This window comes from Limulus polyphemus, unplaced genomic scaffold (assembly GCF_000517525.1).
Source record: "Limulus polyphemus unplaced genomic scaffold, Limulus_polyphemus-2.1.2 Scaffold22, whole genome shotgun sequence".
Classification (NCBI taxonomy): domain Eukaryota; kingdom Metazoa; phylum Arthropoda; class Merostomata; order Xiphosura; family Limulidae; genus Limulus; species Limulus polyphemus.
In genome coordinates this window covers 146,286-165,971 of record NW_013665632.1, presented here as the reverse complement: position 1 = coordinate 165,971, position 19,686 = coordinate 146,286, and the positions used below count along the sequence as shown (strand labels likewise).

General features: G+C 31.9%; 1 protein-coding gene across 4 annotated transcripts in view; it reads right to left on the bottom strand.

Annotated features, from left to right (window-relative positions):
- LOC106458405 (CLIP-associating protein 1-like) overlaps positions 1–17,679 on the bottom strand; it is a 217,305-nt gene extending 199,626 nt beyond the window's left edge. For all 4 annotated transcript variants that reach the window (XM_022384708.1, XM_022384728.1, XM_013917922.2 and 1 more), the window contains exon 1: positions 17,390–17,679. The gene's annotated coding sequence lies outside the window, so the exon portion shown is untranslated. The remainder of the gene's footprint in view (positions 1–17,389) is intronic.
- Positions 17,680–19,686: the final 2,007 nt, after the last annotated feature.

Sequence of the window (19,686 nt, the reverse complement as noted above, 5' to 3'; positions counted from 1 at the left end):
CATTAAATTTTCTTCTTGGCTTTCAGAAAGTATTCGTTAAATACCTTCATTAAATTTTTCTCCTTGGATTTCAGAAAGTATTCGTAAGTACCTGCATTAAATTTTTCTCCCATGTCTTGTGAATCCTGTTAAATCTAACATAATATTTCTACATATTTTAATACGTGACATGCATCTAACGTGCCCAAAATATTATATCCTTTCTGAGGATGAGAAAATGACTCCGTTTTTTGTTTTTTGAAGTTAAGCACAAAGCTACACAATGGGCTATCTGTGCTCTGCCCACCACGGGTATCGAAACCCGGATTCTAGCGTTGTAAGTCCGCAGACATACCGCTGAGCTACTGGGGGGCGATATCATGGGTCACAGTGACAGTAGCATATGCAAGTCGTTCTAATAATGGGTCTTTTGTTACATTTTCTGGAGCTTCAGATAATATTTACAGGCTAAAAAAATTAGGTTATAAGCTTGGAAATTCTGTGAAGGACATTGTTAACAAAGAAGTACTACAGACACGAGAAAATTTAAAAATGACTGTTTATCGTTATTTATGAAGTTAGACCTTTCGTTAGTTCGTGAAACTATCGAACTATCGAATAATTCAAAAGAATCCTCCAAACGTTAGAAACAGTTACAATAATGTGATTCTGGCTACTTCAGCCATCTTTCTCGTGAAACAACTATTGTTTTCAGCGAAGCTGGAAGTGCGCGATGTTTGAACATTTGTCAACTTCAAATCATAGTTTATCGTTTCATTAACTGTACCATTGTCCTGTTTCATCACAATGTTATTTTGGATCGGATGGTTCTCTTTTGTAACCATAGCGTTCACTTTGCAGGTGAATTGGATTGGGTTGCATGAGGTTGGGGGGGGGGGAGGTTTGAAGAGTGTTGCGGGTTTAAACCCTCTGCTATATAATTTTTGTATTGTTTTATGTAAAAGATGGAAGCTTCTTTTTTCTTTTAAATATTGTGTCCTTTGTTCCTGGATCGCTTAATTATCTCGATATTCAAATATTCTTCCACTGGAAATGTTGTAATGTATATCCTTCTAGCTATAAGCCTATCTATAACGGTACTGCGAAAGTCAGATGATCGAGAATTCGTCGGAGGTGAATCAAATATACTGGCGTAAAACGTCGCTTATGACATCATGGGTCAAAAAGCAAATCAGGTGATAATATTTGAGAATGACAACTGATTTAGCGAGTCTGTTATAATGCAAAATCGATTATTGAGTTATCAAATTTGTTAGTCAGTTATTTGATTTGTTGGGCATTTAGTTGATTAATTCAATTTTGTGAATGTTGTGCTGTTTAGTAGAGAAAATACTGTTCAGTTATTTTGCTCTATAGTAGAAGAAATTCAGTTGATTTCTAGTGTTCTATAGATATGTACTGTTTAGTAGAGAAAACAGTGTTCAGTTATTTTGCTCTATAGTATAGGAATTTCAGTTGATTTCTAGTGTTCTATAGATATGTACTGTTTAGTAGAGAAAACAGTGTTTAGTTATTCTGTTGTATAGTAGAGAAAATACTGAAACAGATACTATGTTTCTAAGTCCAATTCTAGTTTTCTTCACCAAGACAAAGTGTAGGAAAACATTAACAATGACTATTTCTAGGAGTAACTAACACAACATACAATTTTCACCAAAAATAAACATTTGAAAATACATCTGTCAAAGCCGACCACATAACACTGCAGCATTAAATACCACATTTTCGAAAATACAGGCTGTATATAATAAAAAAAAAGAGAAAACGTTTAATTCAAAAAAGTAATTTTCATAATAAAGTTTGTAATTTTTCAAAACTCTGAGTATCAAACCACGAAATGTGGAACGAATATTGTACAAGTATAAGTCATTAAAAAACAACAAAAGTTACACCCATGCATTTTCGATAGGTGGGCCTTCTCTCGTCTTGGTGCTGAGGTTTTACCCATTATATTTTTCTTTTTTGATCTAACATGTTTCTACTGTCACGATTACATGAATAAATCATAATTTGAGAGATACAAGATTGCGGACTTTTTATAGCGAGACTGTTTCGTTATCTATGCAGGCATCTGTCTGCCGTACTCGTGTTCGTGTTCGACAATAATCTTTCAAAACCTGGGGTCAATAAACTCAGTCTGTGTGACAAGATAGCTTACTGTGAAACCAATAAGATAAAATCAACGTGAGCAAACATCCTTAGATTAGATGGTATGTGGGTTTACACACCTATGATTAGTGTACTAATCTTGTTTGCCGGTTTTATAGTCTGTCGAATTATCTTCTCTTTGAGTTAGTATATATTTTCGCTTCTTCGTTTTATCGAATTTAGCAAATGTGAAAAGATTTGTGCTTATTCTAGTAGTTATAGTTTTGTTTTATGATATTTCCTTCCCCTAGTTAGAGCTGTATATTAAATGATCTACGTTATTTAATTGGTTAAATTTTTAGTTTGGATACCTATCTTGTCTTGATCAGAAGTTGTTAATAGATTTAATCACAAAGACATAGAAGAAGTGAGAGATTTTTATATCCATATCTAAAAACTATATTTAAATCGGATGGAACCTGAACAAACACTACATGGCCTGGCGGTTATGGCGCTCGACTCGTAGGTTTGAGTCCCGGCAACGAACATTCTTACCCTTTCAACCGTGGGGCGTTGTAATATTGCGGTCAATCCTATTTTTCGTCGGTAAAGAGTAACTCAAGGATTGGCAGTGGGTGGTATTCTCCGTAACAACCTTGATCCCAACTAGTTTGGGGTCGGCCTGTATTTTTTAAGCCAATATTTGTTACACCTAGGTGGCCGGCCCGCATGACAACCATACAGGACGAATAGGTTCGGCGACGGGGATTCGAACTCACGACTCTCAGAGTGTGAATCGAGCCCTCCTTCCCTCTACTTTATCACTGATAAGTTAGGGACGGTTAGCATATATAGCCCCCGAATAGCTTTTCGCAAAATTCAATGAACAGTCAAAACTGGGAGTAGTTACTCTTTATAAATAAAAAAAATTGTTCATAATAAGGAATTTCAGCTCTGAATGAGATTAATCTGTCTATCTGTATACTACTAGGAATAATGGTAAGTACAGTCTTAGACCACCAAGCTTGTCAACTCTTCCACATAACCTCCACTTTACATGAAGATCGGCTTCCCTGACCAAGGTTTTAAACATTCCGAAGCCACAAAAGTCTATTAGAGATAAATCGCGACTTTATGTAGTCGAATGGAGCAACTATTATTGTATTTTACGATTTTCTTTAATCTAGACATTTGTATTGATTTTGGCTGGAGGGAGTTTTTTATGTCATAAGATGAGTGCATACTTTAACCACTAGAATTTTCTTGAAAGTTTAAAGGACAATTTGGACGACAAAGAACATTAGAATGGAACTGCATTTTCTCTGATCGCCCCCCCAGTGGCACAGCGATATGTCTGCGGACTTACAACGCTAGAATCCGGGTTTCGATACCCGTGGTGGGCAGAGCACGGATATCCCATTGTGTAGCTTTGTGCTTAATTACAAACAAACAAATAACTGATTGGATCTCAAAAATAAAAGTGATCAGTGCACATAGAAATACATTCTCAAATTAACTTCAAAGCCACATTATACCAACAAAGAGCCATATTTACGTCTCTCTTTTCTTTTTAATTTATTTTTTGGCTTAGAAGAACTAAAACAACAACAAAAAAAAGAACAACTCCAATCCTTGGTTTAAAATTATGAATCCCAGGATCATAATAACACTAATCTGGTTCTTATAATGCCTAAACCTTAATGCTGGATATACAAGACTGCTCAGTTTAAGAGTTATTATTTAATTTATTTAGTGATGAAATATTAAATGATTATTTAGTTTTCATAGTAAGAGCGTTAAAAGTTAATTCTTTTAAAAGTGATAGTTATGACAAGTTTCGTCACTTAATTCTGTACAAGTCATACGTTGTGTATGTAGTTTAGTTGTTGTACTAGGCTTTTGTAATATCGTTGACACCATCTTATTCAAAGTTTTTCTCATTATGTGTCATATTGTTGTTACTAGAGGGCTAGAAATGTCTATATTTTTCTGTCGCGTGTTATATATATGTGTGTAGATATAGATAGCAAGTTAGTGAAAGTAAAGATGAAGTTAGACTGCGTGATTGTCAGTTTAGCACTAACAGCCGATTTCTGAAATTAGTCTCACAGCTTGTATTGTAATAACAGAGATAGATGAGATTAAATTGTCTTGTCAAGAGTGTTCTAAAGTGATTGAACTTACCTATGTAGACTCTGATGAAAAAGAAAATTATTTAAAACTCTGGATACAATTGTGATAACCAATAGTGTAACAAATTTTGCACATATATTTGATTTGTTTTGAATATAATTCTAAAACAGGTGGGTTGTGCACTGTCCATTTATTGTTAAAATTTATCGCCAACAAGTCACAGCCACCTACTGTAAAGAATCCTGCTCATCGCAGCCTTTATAAAAACCCCACAATCAGATTAAAAAGGATAGGACAAAACCTCACTACAACATAATATTTGACATTATAAATAAAGCATATGGCTTGATGCAAATACATTAAAAATTTAATGGTATGATAAAATGTCAGAGCAAACACATACTACACATTGAAACAGTGTATGACTATAGTACAATGAACAGCTTATTATTATTAAACATTTAATGGTATGATAAAATGTCAGAGCAAACACATACTACACATTGAAACTATGTATGACTATAGTACAATGAACAGCTTATTATTATGAATCTGATTGGTCTTGGTACTTTGGCTTCAAGGTTATTGTTATGTGGTTATAATGACTTGAGTAAAAGCAAAGAAGAATGTACAATAGCATCAACCAACCCATATATGACAAGGTCTGTCGCCTAATACCAGGGCACTTTAGGATAGCTCGGATACGACAGACATAGTAGTGGTTAAGAGTTGAGATGCTGTTTATATCATTAAACTGGTTGAACAACAACTGTTTGGTGTGAACTGGATTAAGTTGAGGTGACATTTCTGTCAATTTGAATCACTACATATTCTAATTAGAATGAAGATTTTCACACTATTAGTTATTTATTTACCAACAATCTGTTTATTATTATTTATTTACTTTTTGAAGAGTTAGCCTACTCATCATTCAAAAATGGCAAACCAACAAGCTACATTTCATATTATAGAATCTTTCTTTTCAATATCCAAAAAAAATGAATTTTAGACAAAATTTAGCTTTATTAATCCTAAGTAGAATGTAACATGTAATAAACATAAAAAGCAATGATGTAATTTTTATTGATACACCACCTGTTACTTTATTCATCCAAAAGGTTATGATCAAAGAATATGGTTGTGTTGAGCTTGCAGTCTCAGATAACCTAATACTCTGTGTGTCCACAACTAGTGAAAACATTAACATGAACTGAGAGCTTGTAAAAAGTAATACCTGACAGCCTTAAACACACAAACTCTTAGGTTAGATACAATGGGTAGCAGTTTTATCTATGAACAAGTTTAAACTTAGACTTCCACAGTTTAAATGCTTTGACAAATATTTTCAAATCTAGGAGCCAGCCTAAAAACTCAGGAGCCAGGTGTGCCTAGCCTAACTTCACTATTGTTTGTACTGGGAAATGGAGGCTACATATATTTATTTACTCTTGCAGCAATGAGTGCATGTTAAAGATCACATGATATCAACAACTACGTAAGAATATTAACTGCCTTTGGTCCTGTCTGAGTCTAAACATGCACACTGACTGGTTGAATTGAGAGAAAGAAGAAAAACAAAATGCCATGGAATTAGTAATGTGTTGTGCAACTGCAGCACTTCACTGTTAAAATTCTAGAAAAAAGGGTCAATTTAGGACTCAAAGAATGCAAAAACAGTTCTGGACTTCCAAAAGTTCAAGCTGTTCTAGATTTGAGTTCTATTTAGCACAGCCATATGCACAAATAAAATGGGAGAAAAATATTAGGTGCCATAATTAAATTTTTTAATCAGCATGGCAACCTGGCACCCAGGATTTATCTAGGCCTGTTCTAGTAATCATTTTACACTTCCAACATTTTCTTTCTAGTATTGACTACCCATTGTAAAAATTTTCAAGACCTTACTATTTTGTTTAAATCAAATCACTTATAATTATTCTAAGTTCCAGAAAAAATTATGTTCAAATCTTTAAGTCTCATTGTTGCTCAAAATATTTTACACTAAATACAATTATTGTAGCATAGTGTTATATTTCTTGTAGTTAAATGGATCAAAACTTAACACAATACTCTATTGGCAGTGCTACAGATAATGGGCATACCAGCATAATTCCCAAACAAAAATCAACCATTTACAACTTTCAAAAATATTGAGAAGTTGTATTACTTCTGTGGAACAATGAATACAGCCCCTGCCTCTTTAATGGTAGTACAGTAATTAATGGGCACATTCTCGTAGCTTTCTGCAGATCTGCTTAAGATTTATGTAAATTACACTGTAGAGCTGCAAAAATAGCACTCTCTAACCACCAGAATTTTCTATTGGCACACTAGTGAATGATCCAATTTTGTGTAAAAAAAAATAAAATAAAAAGTTGTAATATCATTAGTACTACATCTAGTGATTTAATTTGCTTTATTAATCCTTTGCCAAATTAAAAATAAGAAAATAATTCGTAATTAGTTGCAGTACATTTTATCACAAAATGTTACTGCTGCACTTTGTAAAAAAATTAAAGTTACTCATGCTGACAGAATTCTGGGACTGATTACTCCTTACAGAAAAAATTATCTGGAACACTGTAAAGGAGACCTCACCAGACTAGTAAATAAAATTCACAACTCTCTGTATTTTCACTACAATTTCATGTAAGTATTCAGCTTGAGGCTAAGCATTTACATGTATGCTACTACTCTGCTTGGCTAAAAATGTAGCTTTTTCCAAACTTCCCTATCACAAGTAATATAACATACACTTCTCAATACTGAATCTCCTTTTCCACACTTCAACCCAGACACTAAAACTGTTAAATTCTACATGTATGTCAGGTTTTATGTATGGGCTGGATTCTTCACACCAGGTGTCTGTGACTTGTTGGTGATAAATTTCAACAATAAATAAACAGCACACCATCCACTTCTATTAAAACAAGTCAAACATATACACAAGTCTTCATTACATTGTTGGTTGTCATAGATGTATCCAGAGCTTGAAATAACTCTCTTTTTCAAAGTCCACACAAGCTGATTCAGTTACTTTATAACATAATTGACAAGACAACTTATTCTTCTCTACTTTATTTTAACAATACAATCCATGATAATTTCACTTTAAAAATTGCCACTATGCACCCTTTATGACTATACTTATAATCACTCAGTCAAGAGCTATCTCTCAACCTACATTTTCTATGTGTATTTATACCCCAACAGAGTTACAGAACATATTCCACACACTACGAGATATTATGACACAATAATACTCAATTAAAACAATGAGAATAACTTGGAAGGTTCTGGTAACAATACACAATAATACATAACTACTGAAATACACAACATATGATTCACAGTTATGTAAACAAACTGGGATAAACTACACTTATAAAAAATAACTAAATTTAACATTTGCACCATATAAACTATCTAAATCATAACACTTGCACTTAAATTGAAACAGCTGTGTATATTTAATTTAACTGAACAACAGAAGTACTAACCACTATCAATGCTCTTTTCATAATCTTATCTTAGTATCATCAATCAGATTAGATGTATTATAAAAACATACCTAAAATTGGCATAAATAATGAAAAAACCAATGATCCCAAAACAAACACCTGAAAAAATCTCAATAAGTTACTTTCTCATAATACATTGATCACTGGTTAGGTCTCACTTAAGACTATTTGTCTCCTTATCTAATAAAGGATACTGGCTTATTAGAAAGAGTACAGAAGATAAGACTTCTTATTTTCTCTTAAGAAAAGAAGGATAATATGATCTTATTGAAACTTACAAGATTATCTTTGGGGCTGATAAGATAAAGGCCTTTGATTTATTTGTACTGAATTCTGAAGTCAAGATGATGAAAAGATACAGGTTTATTTTCCTCAAAGAGTGACTGGCTTATACAATCAGTTGCTGTTGGCAGTAGTAGAGGCTGGTATTTTACTAGTTTAAAAGGGGATTTGATAATTTCTTAAATGATAAAGACTAAGATTAAGTTTGAACTTTTCTTCTTGGAGATAAATGTGCAATGACATATTAAAAAATCAAATGGTCACTTATGGTCTAATATTAATAAAAAACAAATCCCTATTATTTTTGTTATCTCTGTTATTCCTTTTTCATCAATTCTGTATGAATAATATATAAGTATATATTTTATATATATATATATTAAAAAAACAAGAGGACAGGAAGTAGCCCAGTCAATCAAGATGTTTCATGCAAGACAAGCAACCAAAACAGGAAATCCAAAATAAATGTTACCTTTCACATCCATATGCTTATCAATAAAAACATCAACTGAGGCACCTTTACAAAAAAAGTCTTAATTTAAAGAGAAGTTCAATAAGTTGATTGAGCAAAAAGTATTTCCTAAATCCATGCTGAGTACCATACTATTGTAATTTTCCAAATATAAAACACACTCTAATCTCACAAACAGTCAAATTTACCTTTTCACCATAAATAATACACACCTAGACTTTTGAAATACTGTGATCAAAGAAACCCTTTGATGACAAGAATGTTAGTGTCCACGTAATCTATAATTATGCATTCCCCCACAGTTCTTGCTACATTTGCAATAGTAGCCAGCAAATAAACATTGTCAAAATGTTAGAGTATTCCATAAAATCAGTAAAAGTGAGTTCACCTTGGCACATGCTATGTAGGAAAGTTGTGCCAACTATACGAGAACAACAATTTAGTCTAAAATTTGAAGGTTTCACCAACAGAGATTTGTAGTTTTGAATATCAAATGTAATGTGGTAATAACCAGTTTTGTATTTCCAAACATTTCTAAGTGTGTATGTAAATAAATTATAAGTCACAAGACTCAACTTCTTGATCATTTTATTTCAAAAATCATGTGTAAAAATACTGAAAATCAATGAATGACTGGCTGTAAAAAGAAACAAAAAACATTTAGATTTGTTACTATACATTATACGCACCCTAAACTTTTAGAAACAATTTTAGTGAAAAAAATGCACATTATATTCACAGTATCTATTAAATGTAAATTTTGTTTAGCAGTTTAAGAATGAGCTATAAGTATAATGGGACGTAAGGATAAATAGCCCGGGAAGCCGTAGATCATCTGTAAATTTTAAAATATTTATAGAACAATAAATATCCTACTTCCGAAAATTAACATAAAGGCAACACAATTACAAAAATTCTTCTTCTACTTGTACTAGCATAGGCCCCTAATTATTTTACAAAGTAAATCTCTTCCATCCTATATATTTATATACTTAAATGAAACAATATATCTATCAAACTTACAAGTTATCTGGACTCTTAAAAGGATCTGTAAGCATATTTATAGTTTGCATTTATATACATAGAAAAATTATAAATTCAGAAGACAGGTTTGAATTTCTCAACCAAGTCTGAGCAAAAGAGCTTACATTAAGTAAAAAACAGAAATATAAAATTGCCCCCTACAATTATCAGTGATGGTTTTTAACAAATTTTCAAAACTATTTATGCACCATATTGTTTGTGGGTTCATTACTTTCTTGGTTACAGGGTCACTAAAAACATGTGTGTGACCCTAATAAAAATAACGTCAATACTGCAGTTAATTACACTAATCACTTCTGGTATTCTCTATCTTTTACACAGAAAATGAGTGAATTCACCCTACTTTTTTTTTCAATTCTTTACACTTAAAGTTGCAACAAGCAAAAACATAACATTAATCAATATAATGCATTATATGGACCCTGCCACTGGTGAAAAGTATCAGACAAACCTTTTAACTAGATTACATATAAAAATTACCACATTTCACAACTGACTATGTAAGGGTTCTTACATAAGAAAACAATCTGATAAGTCATAATGATGAAACATGACTTAATTTAATACATTATTTCTGGAGTATTGTGGTATTTTTATTCATTTTTTTAACACACCACCTCTTACTTCACTCATCCCAAAAGCTTACGATCTTCACAAAGAATATACTTGTGTTGAGCTTGCACTTTACAGTTAAGCTAATACTCTACATTTCCAATTTTAGTCAAAATATTAACACAAGCCAATTGCTTTAGAAAACTAATATCTTGACAACCTTACATACACACACACACACTTTCTGAATAAAAGAAGTTACAGTTGGGAGTATCACAAATAATTATAAATTTAGTAAATAAACAACATTCAGTATGATTTTTGATAAGTATTTTCTTTCATAACCAACGTATTAGTTTATAAAAGAAATTTGTATACTAGTAAAAAAAACTTGTATACTATTAAAATATGGAATATTAGCTAAGATTTTATGCTATTCTAATTAGTATAACATAAATAAAAAGTAGTTTAATAAAATGTTGAATGTAAGACACAAGAACCTTGTGTCATGCACAGTAAAGGGTACCCAGGGAGAGAGGGTTAGAGAAGGTCCAGGGTTTGAAAGCAAAGGGTTCTAGATTTTAGCCCTTAGCTGTTGATACAGAAAACAGCCATGGTGTTGTTAGAATGGGTCATAACTAAATGATCCATAAGGAGGACTGTCAGGAGTTTAAGCTTAATGATATGGAGAGAGAGAGAGAGAACTCCTTCTGGGTTCATGTGCCTGATGTTAAATTGTTGTTCAGAGATGCTCCCCAACCAGAGAAAGAAGTATCAGTTAAGAGGTGCAGGTCCAGTTTGGGTAGAAGTAATGGAAAACTAATGGTGAGATTGGATTGGTCCAGCCACTAAGACAGATCCTCAAGTAGAAGAGGGAAAAGATAGATTCCCGTGAATGGTTCTAATGGTCATGCAAAGACCATTGGAGGAGCCCAAAGGGATAAGCAGGTCCAGGCAGATGGGAGAGAGCTGAACATGGCTGAGAAAGGAGCAAGTTGAAAACACTCCCATGTGGACAAGATATTGTGTGGGAGTGAGGAACAATTTGAAAGTATTGCTAAGCACTGCCTCCTAAAGACATTGTAAATAGATGGGATCACAAGAAGTATGAATAGAAACAGGATGAAGGCTGAGAGGAGGAGAGGAAGAGAACTGTAGGGAAAGACCATGGGTAAGAAGTAAAATAATCCATCTGTCTATGGAAAAGTATGACCACAGGGGACAAACCACAATAGACAGGCCCCAATGCAACTTTACTTGGTTGCCTCTGAGAAGATTGATGCCAGGAAGAAGAGGAAAGTCAGGAAGTGGGAATCAAAAGACAGAAAACAGAGGGACTAGGTCGGGGTACAGAGGAAGAAGTTTGGGTTTGGAACAGTGTGGAACTAAGCACAAAAGCAAGGATTGATTACAAGCAGCTCCCACCCATGATTCAAAGTAATAAGGAATTCCCCAAAAAATTCAGGTCAAAGATCTCATAGAAAGAATAAAGGAAGTTGAACCTGGAAAAGAAAAGTATCCCTACCCAACAATTCCCAGCGAGAATGAGCCAAGTGAGCAGGGAAAGGGGTACAAGAAGTGGAACAGGCCTTAGTGGAGAAGAAAAGGGAAGAATAATCACCCACAAACCCTCTGGGCTACAGTAGAGTGCCTCAGACATTAGGTACAGAGAGAAAAGTTAACAAAGTATGGTAAGAAGGATCAAGCAAAGACGGGAGTATAAGGCACTAAAGAGCAAAACTGACACCAAGGATTTCACCCCCCAAAAGGGCATGCAAGTTTCTAAGGTAGATGCAGATGTATGGGGAAGATAGATTAACTGTGTGTAGGGGTATGATATCTTATTGGAAATAATATTTTTAATTCAATGGAACAGATAGCAATTATAAATGGCATTAGGCAGTGATAAGTCTCAAATATAATGATTTTGTCACTAGCTCAAGAAGAACTAAGTTATTATTATTATTTCTTTCTTCATTATATGACACACATTATAACATCATTACTCACTTATTACATTACACATAAATATCTTATGTTAATAATAACTTACATGTTTACTTCTAACATTTGGTGCAATCATCTTGTGTAAACTTAAACTATGATATTTGATGTACAAGGTATTTATTATGGATTGGTTTGTAACCGAGAGTTATGCAAACTATAGTAAACATGAAATCCATGTATGCTGAACTGTGCCATATAAATACATAACTGCCTACTGTAGGTAATGAGTTTTAGTTAGTATTTTGATTGGGAGGTTATTCATATGCAGGCACTACTATGTAGGTTTCAATCTACTGGTGTCTGAATTTAATGTTTAAAATGAGTCAGTTCACTACTCAGCATGTGAATGTATCTTTATGGAGCTAGTCTAGACTATTATCGATAACCCAGTGGCTGAACATACAGAGCCGTCAGTACACTAGGAAAGGATCATACAAAGGTGATACAAGATTTTTGAAAATATCTAATTAAACATTTGTTCTATCAGTATAAAGATATCAAAGACCATATTTAGTTTTGTTTTAATATTCTGACTAGTAAATGGTCCGATTAGCCTTGTCATCTCAATCATTCTTCTATTCTTTATACATTGTATGATAATATGGACCATAATGACTTCAAGATTTTCAGAAATCAAAAGTTAGTCAAATTACAAATCAAGAAATCCAACATCCTAAGATCTTATGGAAGGTAAACCTTACTTCTTCAGGTATAAATTAGCAATTCATCTCTACAAAATGAAAAGGTTAGTTTCTGATGTTGCAGCATTTCTTATTTTGTAGTTATTATTACAAGCTACATCATCATGTCAATTGCTTTTTGTTTTATTTAGTAAGAGCAAAATACATATTAACCATAATGATTTTGGTAGTGAAGTTTCTTAATTCAGAAAGTAAAAAATCTAAATGTATATGTTCTTAAGTTCTTTTGTATCTTAATTAAAAACACACACTAATTTTAACCAGTCTTGCAAATCACTACTAAGAACTGCTACTAAGAATCACTAAAACCTTAAATAAAATTCCATGTAAAATAGCATGCATCAAACAATATATTGATACAAAATACATACATTAACCAACAAGAAGTATTGATATTCTGTACATCAAAAGATTTTGACCCTTTTCCCAATATTATTGTGATTGAGTTATAACTGTTTATGTAACTTATGTTGTGCAGCAATGTGCAAGATAGTGAAACTGAAATTGATTCCAAAGATCTATTAACTCTCCCAGTACGGGCTCAGACCTCGTAACCATTTTGTGCTTGTTATAGTATTTATGCTACAACTTTTAAATTAGTAAGCACATCTTCACAAAATTTTGCATATTATCAGTAAACATTACAAGTCTTTTGTATGCAAAATATCAGATTTTGTTATTAAATTTTAAGATTTCTTAAGTAATGTTTTTCTCATGCCTTTTTTCTTTTTTGATTCAAAGTAATTCTGATTTTAAGATTAAAAATACTTTTATGCATCAGAAAATTTTCGAATTTCACATGCAAAATCTTCATATCCTCCAGATAATTATCAAATGTTTTTTTAAGAAAATATTTTTATATTTCATCTGTTATTTTCACTACTGTCTCTTTATACAGGTTGGGTCCATTCAACTGAACTCGTAACCACCATAAAAATTAGGAAATGAATATAAATTATGCTTTTTTTGTTCTAGAATGACTACAAATTATAACACGAAAACATAAATGTTTAGACTATATAGCTTACACTTCATAACATTGTACATCTATATATATATATTTATTATATTGACCTTTCAGGTATGCCTGCCTAACAATACAGAAGTTACAGTGAAGCAGCACATGTGCACTCTTGTTACCATATCAAAGAATATAAAACTGGCTTTTATAAAGTGACCTGTCTTGGCTGTGTTTTAGTGGACTAGTATTTTGTAAAATAGTCACATTTCAGTTATGTTATATATGTAGATCCATTATTACTATTTACAAATAAGTCCTTAAACTTATTGTTCTTAAAACATAGAATAGTAAATAAAGAAGTGCAGCAAACAATTATTTCTTCTAGTTATGAACTTTGTAATCATTTGCTGCTTGCCTAAGGTTGCTAAGCCTTATCAAATTTCGCACGTGGAGGATGTGAAACGAAATAACGTTTTTAGGTTTTATATATACATTTGGAAATAAACAAAAATCATAAACTACTATATTAATACCAAAGAATTCCACCATAATTTATCAAGCTTAAAAACTAAGCTGCATTTGGGTCCCAAAAAATATTAAATTTTCGAGCTCAGTAATGTCTTACCTTACCGCTTGTAAACTAGCATAAAAAGAGAGTTTGCCATTCAAATACTTCGCAGAGGCTGAGAAAACCACTAGAGAGGCATTTTGAGCTTTCGATTGGTTATACACATGACACTGGTTGAAGTAGGTGTACATAAGCAGGTATTTTCAAAAATTGAAGAGGTAGGTGGAGACATCTTAGTTGATTCAGTAAATATATTAATATCTCAGAAAATAGAAAAGATAGTAGATTATTTTATATTCTAGCTTGTCAATATTGGTAATTTGAGTATCTAATTCATAAGAAACTATAGACTTTGTATTTGGACATCATCCAAACATCTAATTTGAACCAATGCTGCATTCAACATACCACATGACACACAAAAGTCAATATTTAGGACTTTTTTAATATTTACTTTTAAATTAAGAAATTAAATAATGTATGATACTAAAATTTGAACTACAATCTACAATTTGATACCAAACTTATTGACACAAATTCAAAAAATAGTAGTTCAACAAAATTTTGAATGGGAGTCAAGAAATGCGATGACATGGCCTTTGACCCATGACAGTAGGGTTAAACATTCACTAATTGAAACTAAACAGCATTATAGAAAAAATGTATTTTATGATTATATTACAATGCTGACTGAACAATGTACACAAAAGGATCCAGTGAAACAGGCTACAGCTTAAAGAAATCTGTCTCTATAAAAATTATCTTCCAAAACACTTTTACAGTTAACATTTCAAGCTAAATGAAAGTCACCACCCTACCCTGTTAGATTATAAGTTGTCAATTTTTGATAAGTGACTAACTATGTAACCTTCCACACATTGGGCAGATAGGTTATCACATGATCAGGCTAATAAAAACAATTCCCAGTAAAGTTTCACCCAAAATCTGAAAATTACGATTGTATTGTGTACTCGTATACATGGACATTTTCCAGTTACAGTTATTGGGTAATTATTTCCATCAAAATTGATTACAAAACTTCATCCAGATGATACACAATAATAATTTCTATGAAAATATACATGTAAAAGGATAAGTGTTTAATACTTTACTTTTCATAAACAAGACATGGCATGATTATGAAAGATATTCCAATCATTAAATAACATTGTGAAATATTCAGGTAATTACTTGTTTCTTAATGATGAAGCATGTCCTAAAATAATGGTTTTGTTTATTAGTAATAACAAAAATCATACCACAATCACATAATTCCAAGAAGATAAGACAAGACACAAGTAAATATATTCTTCCCTATCAATAAAGAAAAACAAAGAGGTATTGTATATTTACTATAAAAATTTTTAAATGGTTTATAAACAATGCATTTATAACTTTTATTCTACAAACAAAAAATGAAATGGAATGTAATACAATAAACTGTGAAAATGTTAATATGTTTCAGAGTTGTAGAAAGTGGTACGCATCTACAAGCATCATTTTGCTATTTCCTAAACTTTAGCCATTTCACTGCCCTGTGCATCATGTGTTTCTCTAGACAACTGCACTTCTCACCATATGATGTTTTAGGCTTTCCCACCACTGTTTGAAGTCCCAGCTGATATTTTATTGTACCAGTGACCTACACATGTCAATCGCAATATTTGATACATAGCAGGAAAAAAAAGTAGTGTAAACATCAGGCATTAAAAACAGTAGTTTTAGTGATTTATAGAAGTGCACTCAGTGTAATGCTTGTACAATATAGTCACGTTATTGATGATCAAAACTGTGCAATATCACATCTGGAATAAAAAAAACAAGTCCTGCTCACCCTCCCATCTTATCTTGCAATCAGTGAGGGTCACTTCCTCCTCACATCATCAGTCCTACAGAAAAGTCATATACATATCCTTTTGATGTGTATTCTTTAACTATGCATGCTATACTACAACTCCATAAAGTAAAAAAAAAATATGTTTTTCTGTGTGTGTGCATGAGATGAGATTTTCCATCCCACTCAAGTAGTGAAATGGTTAAGAAATAAAAGTGGAGTAAAAGTAAAGAAAGCATGTCCAAGAAAAAGTTTCAGTTGTTTGTTTATGAAAAGATCTGCTACTTGTATTATTTGCAATTTCCTATTTGTTTTAGAAGTAAAAGTTCAATCTAATCAGCATAAACATGTGTGAAGTCAGTAATCCAATGAGATTATGAAGTATTCACTAATTTTTCCACAGGAACATCATATGTGTTTCATTTCCAGGAATTTTCAATGGCATACAATCTTTTACAATGATATTTGTAACAGTTATATTACTTACCTGTAAAACACCCATTCTTCGCTTGAAGAAAATTTTGTTGATCTATAGGCTTATATAAATACACTTTTGCACATTATGGAAAAAAAAAATTTCAATTTCATAAAAAAGTTGAAATTGTCAACTTCCAAAAATTTTCATTTGTCAATGTTATTCAGTATGCTTATGCTGGTTTGACAGTAATAGTAATAATATGGTTCCATAAAATGTTAATAACTATTCTGTCCAGGCATTTACATCTAAAATTGCTTAGTTTGATATCTTAGGATATTACTACATAAAATAAAACATAGTATACCTGTGTTCAATTATGGAGTATAGTTTATGCTTTTAGTTTTACACGTTTAAAGTTTAAGTAGTATTACTATTACTATTAGTAATACTTTCGGTAAAATATTCTTAGTATTAAAGTTTGGAACCACTAATGGTTCTTAACCTTGGCAGTTCTTTGTATTGATTAGATGGAGCAAATTTTAATATATAATTATAAACAACACAAACCTGCCTAAGCTTCAGTACAAACTATACACACTACAGCTTGTACAGAACAGTAGCAGTATAATAGAAATGCTCATTGCAAGAGTCCAGCGGCCGGCAATGGCACTAAGCCTAACGCAAACAGATCAATTAGGAGTACCATAGTTGTGCCCAAGCCTTAAAAACATTATACTAGTTACTGAATTAAATTATTCTTTACAAATTACACTGTCAATATTACTGATATAAATTTAAAAACACTTACCTCTAGTTCAACTGCAAGTTGCAACACAACAGACGCCAAAAATTGTTATTACTATTAGTATTAGTGATATTAGTTACCGATTTAATGGGCTTAAATAAGTTAAAATTTTAAACGCATGGTATGGTAACACTAACAGCATTTCCAAACAAATACAAAAAATAGTAATTTATTTAAACTTTAACTAAGAATCTCGGCTCTCACTCGCCCAAGTTTGAACACCATCATACAAATTTAACCAAACCAACCAACTGGCAATAAGCCTAGTTGCCAATCCTTGCCTTTATCCAGTCGTTTGGACTTGCCGAGGACGTGACGTCATATACCGCAACATAACCAAATCATATAAAAGTATATCTATACAGCTGTTGGCAAAAATACATAAACAACACATATAAGAAAATTTAAATTGCTATATAATATCAAAATTTTAGCTCGTTTTCGTGGATTTATAAGTAATTCACTTTTTTAGAGAAATCTCGGTCCTCCACAGAAATGCTAGTGATCTATTTTTAGGGCAACGAACAGGAAAGTATATATGCATAAGGGTGTCTTGTTTATACGTTTTCTTTTCGAATACCAAAATTACCTTTCTGCATTACATAAGGTATCACATAATGATAGTAAGATACTGAAATTTTAAATCCTCTAAAGAAAATTATCAAGAAATTTTGAAGTTGTCATAAGTTCATAACACTCGAGATTCTCTTCAGAAACCAAATGTTTATGGAATGCTTCTAAAAACTGTAGTGAAAGAAATATATCTAAATACATCTGTTCACGACCTATCAAGTTAAAGCTTTGGCATCAACTTAAGTTATCTATGTTGCATAGAGATATAGTTACTTAAATACATTTAATACTTTAAAAAAACATTATTGAAAGTTAATTTGATACAATTTGATAATATTTTCTGTTCAAGTTTTTATTATTTGATAACGCTCCGATAATCCATATATATACTTAAAATGTCTCACCAATCAATTAATTTGATTGAAATAAATATTTCCCTTTTCTAAATTCAGCTCTTATTTAACGCTTCAGTTATTATTTTGTTACGAATAAGTAATTTAAGTGTTCATGTGTTTATTCTTTAATTTTGCAAAATCTTTGAACCAATATCATAAAAACCTCCGATTTCTCTATGCTGGATTCTGAAAACAATAAGACAGGAGACACTAGTTTAAGGTAGCAGTGATCCTTAAAACTGGGCAAATTGGCATACTATAGAACCAATTCTTATAACCTTCAAGCTGAGCACAAAACAAAAGTATGATATTGCAATCTCTCAAAATACACTTTCAGTCACATATATATCATATGTATAATTAATACGGCAGTGATAAGGAAATAAATCACATAAACTGTTTTAATACCATAGCTTTGCTTTGGAATGATAAAAGCATGTGAAAATTAATACACATGCTCTTTGTGAACATCCTTATAGCTTGAATTTAAAACTTTGCTAATTTTCTGCAACTTTAACGAGCTATGAACAATTCATTTTAATTAATGCCTTCGTTAGTGGTAATTAGACTCATGACTAGTCAATTGATCAAGGTTTTTAAATTTAAAAAAAAATCAGTCTAGGAAGAGTGTAATATCAAGAGTGTGCAAAATTTCATGCTGATATTGGCTTTAATGCTTTAAGAGCATGTGTATTAATTTTCAGATCTTTTACCATTCTTAAGTAAAACAGTTGCATTATTTATCATATAATATACATGACTGAAAATGTGCTTTCACAGATTGCAACATCATACTTTTGTTTTGTGCTCAACTTGAAGGTTATAATAAGTTTTTCCTCAGCACGTAAATTCCCCCAGTTTTAAGGGGCAGTGCTATCTTAAAGTTTGGAAAATAGTGCTACTTCTAGTTTTATTTTTCTGACGGGATGATTGACTTACAGAATGTGTTGCCGTCGAAAATAGCAGAAACTAACAGTAATCAATGACTTCCTGAAAAATAAAAGATGAATTCAAAAGTTTGATTTTCTCAAGGGACAGCTTTGAAGGATCAGGTTGTTCTGTGTTGGATATGTATTATGTTATGAAGCTCAACGTAAAACTGACTCCGTAATACATTTCCCAAACGGAAAATAAATTATGATTGTGAGAAATTATGAAAGAAAGCCCTGTCTTATTTATAGCCCTGTAAATTGACCTTCGGAAATGTCATTCTTGATAAAATGCTAATGTGTCACCTCACGAAATATATAATAAAAGAAAAAATATACTAAAAATATTCAAATTAATATCATCAAGAATTCAAGACGGGTGAAAGACACGTCTTTTGAAAAT